General features: G+C 34.2%; 1 pseudogene; it reads right to left on the bottom strand.

Moving 5' to 3' along the window:
* Positions 1-4,811: 4,811 nt before the first annotated feature.
* Positions 4,812-9,022, bottom strand: LOC132640340 (scarecrow-like protein 9; annotated as a pseudogene).

Here is a 9,022-nt window from a genome sequence, read left to right as displayed (position 1 = left end):
TCGGTTAATGGGTTATTGGTTAATCGATTTTTGATCGTTATCGGTTCGGTTATCGGTTTAACCGTTAAGATATCACACGAAATTTTTTCAAGAACAAAGAACCCATTTTCAAAGCAGAATCAGAAACGAATTAACGAGATGCAAAATGAATAAAGTAACTACAAAAGAAAGTGCCTGCAGCAGTTAGCTATAAATGGAGTTTGAAACTGGAAGCTGGCTAGCATCTCTAAGACGTTAAAAACTTGAAACCTTTTCTTCATATTTACATGAATCCTAGTTCCCAGACCGCTGCTGACAGCTTTCCAATTTGACAAAGTTGTCTTTTTATGCTTCTTCATCCGAGTCCTCAACAACTCTCCTCATTTTTGCTCTCTTTACCCGTTGCATCAGTGGCACAAACTTGTAGAGAGGAGCTGTTTGCTGCCTGCAAGTTATTTCCACAAACATTTGGTACTTGATGCTTGGTAAAGTTTGTTTCACACCTTTGGAAGCAATTAGAAGCTTTGACATTTGGGATAAGTTCTTGTAAAACCTTGCAGCTAACTTCACTAGTGAGAAATAAATTGACTTAGGATTTACTAAGTAATTATATATGGAAGGGTAATAATGGAATGAATTCACTGGGCTGGACTCCACAAATTATATATGGAAGGTTATATATGGAAGGGTATAATTGTAATTAAATAAATGGTTATCGGGTTATCGGTTCACCCGTTAACAAAAGTGATGAACCCGAGACCCGAACCAATACCCCAATAACTATAGAACACCACCTGATACCCGAACCATTAACCCCCTAACCCGAACCATTAACCCAATAATCCAATTATTGGTTTAACCGTTAACATGCACAGCCCTAGTTGAGAGTGACCTTTTAGCAAATTCCCCCAAGAGGGTACTGTCTCTCAAATCTAAAAATTAAGAGAGTTAAGTGGGATTTACCCATAAACTAATGACTCTTACTCTGATGCATATATATTCACCTAAAACTAAACTTTTTTGGTGTACCTACTCTCCCTTCCCTTCAAGATATTCTCACTTCCATCACATTTCTCTCTAAGTTTCCTTTCTATTGAGTATTGACTGCACTAACTGTTAACCACAAAGGATGCAGAATTATGTTCCTCGACTACTGTTTTATTTTTAAAATCTAGTTAAATAGATAACGCAGTACGAGTTTGTTTGAGATTTTTAAGACATTAAAAAGTACTTTTATTAAAATAGCTTTTAGAATTGTATTTTTGGAGAGAAATATTTTGTTTTGGCAAATTCATTTAGAAAAGCTAATAATAATATCATTTAATAAACAAATTATATTTGATACGTTTTTTTAAGGAGATGAGAGGTAGACCGAGGAAGAACTGAGGAGTGGTTGTAAGGAATTTCACATGTTATAGATTGTAAACATAAACAATCTAGTAGAAATCCTAACAAATATTTCAGAATCGTGGAACTTAATAATTTTCACAGTAATGTAAAATAACAACACTTTAATCAAGAAATTGTACCTGTAGCATTTTCTTGACCATTCTCAATAATGATCGTAAGCCTTTGTTATTCTTCATAAAATATTTCTGTCTCTTTCCTTAATCTTAGAACAGTTTAGATGGAAAAGTTGTTCTCATACTGGAGAGAGGACCCTTTCTTGAGTTTGAACAATTATTCTACACTTCCAACAACGTGTAGAAATTGAAAACTTATATCAGTAAATAACTTCCCCTTCATCCAATAAGAATTTAACAACAATTTATTTTTATTTATTTATTAAACCAATATAATTAATGGTCAAACGTGGTCATAACTGACAAAGGTGATTAAACAAAATATGGCACATCGTCGGCTCACCAAAGACATGACCCTAGATAGTAGAGCATGAAGGTCGAGGATTAATGTAGATAGTTAATAGATAGTAGAGTGTCTTCTCTTTTTCACAGTGGTAAAGCAGGGTTCTAGTCTCGAGCATCTATTTGTTCCCTTATCAGTATTATTAATTATTATTATTATTATGCTAGTATTGTTTTATGCTTCAATTTTAATATTACTACTGTAGTTTCTTTTGCTGTTGGTTATCTTTATTATTTATACCGTCGATACTTTTTTTCTTAAATATTTTCATATAATATTTGTACCGTAGTTAAATTCATAGAATATTACTTCTAATGAAGAAGACAGTATCAACGTATTAAATTGGAATCGATCAAAAATGGTTAGCAATTTAAAATTATATATTAATGCCTGCAATTATGATGAAATATTAGTACTACTTTTTTTTTTTTAATTAACGGGTGGGAATCTGTCACAACGGCTCTTTACTGACCCCACAACATGGCCAATTCATCCATTATAGCCTGTCATCTCCATAAAGGCACAAGCTGAGCTGTTTGTTGAACCAATTCATCCGTTACCAGCTGTCATTTTTGTTCCTTTTCTACTATAAATACTCCCTTTTCTATCTCCAAATTCACCATCAACATTTGCTCAATCTTTCCTTTCTCCATTCAATTAATTTTATCAATATAAGTCAAATTTCAATAAATTCTTCATCAATGGCATCTGTTAGCATGATCAACGCTTTTTTGCTCGCTGTTTTTATTGCAGTCGTTGCTGTGTCGGCTCAGGAACCTAGCCTTGCACCAGCACCATCGCCTGATGCCGGAGCTGGATTCTCATTGCCGGTTTCCGGTGCTTTGATCGGAACTTCTTTGCTCGTGTCTCTCTTTGCTACACTAAGGCATTAAAAGGATTGAGGATTTTGATTTTTTTCTTATCTAAATTGAGAGATGGCCTATGTTATTCAAATTGGTTGTAATTGAAATATTATTTTATTGATTCTTTGTTTCTGCTGTGACATAATATAATATAATATAATCATTTGATTCTTCATAAATTGCTTATACACATTGCAATAGCTAATCATTTCGTCTGTTCTCTCTCTTCAATTAAACATTTACCGTCCAAATTTTGTAAAAGGTTAAGTTAATTACATAAACTATGTAATCTTCTTTAATATATCGTTACTGGCACCGTCTCGGCGTATGAACCTTGTTTGCTGTACTAAGGCATTAAAAGGATTGAGGATTTGGATTGTTTGGATGATTGAATCTGGTGGTTAAGTGAAGTACTACTATAAGTAAGTTGTTTCTTTGTTTGTTGCTGTATATGGGATTATATATATGGTGAAGTAATATACTCTATCTGTACTAATTTTACGTGATACTTTTCGTTTTTCGAGATTTAAATTGTATAAATTTTGACCAATATTTTATTCATCAAATTGATATGAGAAAAATTGCAAGTTATATAAATTTTAATCTTAAAATGTTAATCTAATCCAATTTAGCTTCAAAGTTTAGTCAAATTGATTCTCGAAAAGCGAAAAGTGTCACATAAATTGAAACGAGGGAGTAACACATACTCATTTGATTCTTCATAAATTGACATAAATTTTGACCAACATTTTATTCACCAAATTGATATGAGAAAAGTTGCAAGTTATATAAATTTTAATCTTAAAATGCTAAGTTAATCTAATTCAATTTAGCTTCAAAGTTTAGTCAAATTAATTCTCGAAAAGCGAAAAGTGTCACATAAATTAGAACGAGGGAGTAGTAACATACTCATTTGATTCTTCATAATTGACATTTGCAAGGTTCTCTCTCTCTTAATTTTTCCATGTTCTTAGAATATGTCTGAGAAAACAACAAAAATAGTCTCTTATGTTTGAGGGTAGGTTCAAAATAGTCCCTTAAACCTGACTAATTACCAATTTTGGTCTTTTAAATTTCTTGAAAGTTATCACTTTTAGGGCCATGGATATAAAAAAAAAATCACTTTTTTTTTTGGAATTTTAGAGTTGGAGTTGTATTTGGCCATAGTTTTTGAAATTGTAGTTTTTGTTGAAATGTAATTGTAAAAAGGTGAAAAAGTGATTTTTTTTTAAAAACAAGTTGTATTCGGAATTCTTATGGCCGCTGAAAAGTGAAAAAAAAATATTCTGAAATAAAGTGAAAAATTCTTATGGCCAATCGCCACTTAGTCTCAGGCAAATTATTTAGTGAATTTTGTCCGTTAGATTTGACAAAATTATGAGAAAAAAACATATTTGTTTATAGGCACTAAGAAAGTCTCATCGAATCTTGAAATATGCTAAGACAAAAAATTGAGAGGTGTATGTTATTCGGGTTGTTTAGATGATTGGGATCGGATCTGGTTGTTTTATTCTAATTGAAGTACTACTATTCTTTTAATTCTTTGTTTTTTGCTGTATATGTATGGTGAAGTAATATAATCATTTGATTCTTCATAAATAGACATTGCAAGATTCTGTCTCTTATTTTTTTCTCTGTTCTCAGCTAATTATATGTCTCGATGTGGAAAAAAAAAATTGAGCATAATTAATTCCAATGTTGGTCAAGTTGCTGAATGCTAAACATGGATAAATAACAATCCCATTCCTAATCCCAAGAAAATTGACCACAAAAATCTTACAACCCACAAATCTTGTTCAATATACTTGGTCATCAAAAAATTCCATTATAGAAAGTAAACATTGGGCATCTAGTAAAAACATCTCGTGCACTTGTCCATCAATTAAGAAGCCACAAGAAGAAAAATCTGCTCTGACTTCTGAGGAACAAGAGAATCATCATAGTTTTTTTGCAAAATTCAACAATCAACATCAATACCAAAATGCAACTAATGAAATCTAATCATGATTGAAAAGATTATGCAAATCGACCATCAGCATGTTGGAACTCGCCTTTATTGGTTAGAGATACCTATAGCACCTTCACAAATCATAACAAATGCTATATCTAACAAACATGGTTGATATAAAATATAAATGAAAAGAATCCAATACACATATTGCCTATTTGCTCAAAACTTTTAATGTTGTGTCCTGGAAAAATGAGTTGTACCAGACACAGATGCTGCTCCAAAATTGTTGTCATTCCTCTATAAGAAAAGCAGTGATATTAACATAGCATTCACTGTTGCACTTGTCAAATTAACACTAGAAAAAGTGAAATTTGTTGCAGGGCACTAGAAAAAAAGGTAGCTAGATAAATGAATAACTAGCACTTGGAAAAGTGAATACCATTCATCAGCTCATTGTTTACAAGGGGCAGAGAGATATCACGGCTGCTGGACGTAAACAAATTTAATAAGCTGCCTTCCATGTTGAAAGTGCATATCCGATACGACCCTTCCATCCCTGCAGTAGCCATTCACTATCTACATCAATCACGAAGTTCTTGTCAAACACCTTGAACCGTTCTGTTGTCATTCTCATGATCTCCTCATCCAAAGGAAGCTGTCGAAAACCAGCCTTCATAATTCGGACTTGCCACTGCTTGTATGTTTCTGGCCTCTCAATTCTCTCACCACCTTCGCACGCGATGACATTCATTGCCTCCCGACCAAGTATATTCTTTTCAACCAGCCTTCTCTCGTGTACTTCCCGGGGAATAATAGCATCAAGCATATCAAACAACGACGAGTAGTGAAAAATAGCCTCGCGGAATCGTGAGATAAAGAATGGGACATTATAACCACCACTTACAATCCCCAGTATGAAAACATCTGGATTCAACCTCCTGATAAGATTCAGAACAACATCTCTTGGACTATTTACCACCACGGTCTCATCAAGTAGATTCCTAAAACGGTACAGACAGTTTACCACAAGAACCTCACCCTTATTGATCTTAAGATCCTCAAGTTTAACCGTTTCCCACTTCTGCGCTATAGCATTGAACTCGAAAGGAACATTGAATCTCTCAGCATAATTAGCTAACCGTCTCCCCGTTTCCTCAACCCTTTCTGCTGGTCGGAAACCAGGATTTGGAAAATCAATCCCGGTTATACGAAGCTTTGGAGGTCCACCTGATCTAGAAGAGAGACGTTGTATGAGGCCAGGCCATTGAAAACCATACATAATGCCAATGTCTATAATATGTACAGTTGAAGCCTTTTCAGCTAGATTCATAATTGTCTTATTCGAGAAAAAGCTAGACATCGTCCGAAACGGGCAGGCAGCAAGCAGTAGGTGGTAAGCTTTCAATACATCAGATGCTGATACGGGCCGTGTAATAAGGGCTTTATAAATATGAGTACCGGAACCAGCCATCCGGGCTTCAAGTCCATCTGCGAAATAATGGGCCAGCCTCTGCATCCCATCACCCAAAGGAGAAGAACTTTGCCTGATCTGCTTCAGAAGCTCATTTGCTGTCCTTTGATTACCAGCAGCAACAGCTTGTGCACAATTTGTCAGGAGTGTTCTCAAGTCTACTACATCTCTTTTAACCCCTTTTTCTTTCCTTGTAACTTCTTCTTACCATTACATCCCTTTAAAGGACCATTCTCTAATGCATTTTTTTGCCTTGATATAGCCTGCAAGGTCTCACGGAGAGCAGATTCATTTTTTCCTGCATTGCATAACAGCACCCTGTCAAACATCTCTGATCGAACAATTGATTCAGAAAACACTGCAGACTGCTTGTTATTTCTCCCTTCTGTTGAATCTACTACATCTTCATGAAGGGTATTTTTCTTCCCTCTCGACCTTTCAGGAGATTGTTTTTGCCCATACTTTACTACTGCATCTTTTCTCTCTTCATACTGCTCCTTTCCCACTACATTATATCTCACACCAGCAAGCAAGCTATTGCCCATAGGAAGGAACTTACTTGCCTCCTCCACCCCTTTCTTAAACTGCATAATAGACTCTCTGTCGCTAAATATGTCGGGAACCCTAAGTGTGCTCACCGGAGAATCCACATGCACATCCGTGATAGTACCTGATGAACTGTAGGACGACCGAGAAGTTGAATGCAAAGCAACACGATCGGAAACATGTGACACATCATCCTCACCGAGATCAAGATTCCAATTTGGGCATAATAAGCCATCACTACGACCATCATTTCCGCTACAGTAAAAACTGCTATGGTCCGTAGTATAATGTCCATGTTGACCTAAATTGCCAGACGAACTATAGGATGACCAAGAAGTTGAATGCAAAGCAACACCATCAGTAACATGAGGCACATGTGACACGTCATCAGTACCATCATTTGCACTATAGGAAAAACTGCTATGATCAGTATAATGTCCATTCTGACCTAAATTGAATGGTTTCTCGTGATTTTGGGGAGGAGGATACTTATGTCCGATAACATCATAAAACGATCTTTCTGCAGCTTGAAGAGCTGCAGACTCTTGAAACATGCAATTCTTTTCTTCAATGTCCTCTTCCATAAGAATCTGACTTATATACTTAAGCACCACATCACTGAAATCATAATCCTCGTGAAAGGCATCATCTGCAGTTGATGGGACTAAAGTATTTGGTTCCACATCAGATTGGAATGGACTAATATCACCATTCCTGTTGACTAGATTATCGCTATCTCTGAGATTACTAAGATTCGGATCAGGGAAATATGAATGGGCTTCAGTATTTGGTTCCATAACAGATTGAAATGGACTAATGTCAACATTCCTGTTGACTAAATTATCATTAACTCTGAGATTATCATCAGGGAAAAAGGAACAGGCTTCGGTATTTGGTTCCACAACAGATTGAAAAGGACTCATGTCAACATGATTCGTGTTGACTAAATTATCACTAACCTTGAGATTATTAATCAGATTCGGATCAGGGAAAAATGAACAAGCTTCATCCTCTAATTTATTTGTCGATCCTGCCTCATAGTCATATAGCCCCATGAAACCTTCATCAATTTTCATCTTATCTGCAAGAATCAAGTATTCAAAACCACAAAATGTCAACTCTAAATAAAATCTTCTTCTTTTATCGATAAAAGAACGAAATTTTCTTATCAGCGTGCTAATAATACAAGAAAATACAATACCAAGAACTTAAACCCTGAAAACAAATGAGAATTAATTAAATTTAAGCTACATCACCAGGACTCAATTGACTATCAATTCAGCAAAAACCATTTATTCAAAACCCAAAAATGTCAACTCCAAATAAAATCCTTTTTCAATAATAAAAGTAGGCTAAAAGAAGAAATCTTTTAGATCAACATGCTAATAACACATGAAAACCCCAGAACTTAAAACCCTAAACGAAATGAAAATTAATTAAAGTTTAAGCTACATCACAACAACTCACAATTCAGCAAAAATTAAGTATTCAAAACCCAAAAATGTCAACTCCAAATAAAAACATTTTCAATAATAAAAGTAGGCTAAAAGAACAACTTTTCTGATCAACATGCTAATTATAAGTCAAAATACAAGCTGTAAACTTTAAATAAAATGAAAATAAATTAAAGTTTAAACTTCATCACCAAAACTCAATTGACTATCAATTCAGCTAAAGACAAACTTTTTTATCTTCCAAAAAAAAAAAAAAAAAAACTTTTTTAGAAGAATTCACCTAAATAGCCCGCCACCCAACCGCTTAAACAAAAAATAGTCTATAGATGTATAATAATATGTACACCTGTTACAAAAATTAATCGGTAAACTGACAGCTACATGGGTAAATATCCCAAAAAAACAAAACAATAAACAGAGGAATGTAAAGGAATCAAATTCAAGCAGAAAACTGAAATCTTGATAGATGAATTACTAAAGTGAAAAAAAAAAAGCAGAGCAAATTTTTATCTTTTTTCAGTATTTTCAAAAGAACAAAATTTCAGATCAGCATACTAATAATACATGAAAATACAATATCTCATAACTTAAAACCATGAAAGAAATGAATATTAATTAAAGTTTAAACTACATCATCAGAACTCAATTTACTATCAATTCAGCAAAAAACAACGTTATCTTCCACAAAAACAGATAAATACCTAGTATTGACAAACACTTGTTTTGTTGTTAATAAATCAAATTCAACCAGAAAGCTAAAATCTTGGTGGATGAATCCTCAAGAAAAAAGCATAGCAAATTGCTATATGTATCTGTATTTCAAAATAGATGGACGTCGTTTACGTGTATGTACATGATTAGTCGTGTGTGTTAAGAAATATTCCCACCGTTC

This window comes from Lycium barbarum, chromosome 5 (assembly GCF_019175385.1).
Source record: "Lycium barbarum isolate Lr01 chromosome 5, ASM1917538v2, whole genome shotgun sequence".
Classification (NCBI taxonomy): domain Eukaryota; kingdom Viridiplantae; phylum Streptophyta; class Magnoliopsida; order Solanales; family Solanaceae; genus Lycium; species Lycium barbarum.
The sequence above is the reverse complement of the archived record's forward strand: the minus strand, read 5'-3'. Positions and strand labels throughout refer to the sequence as shown.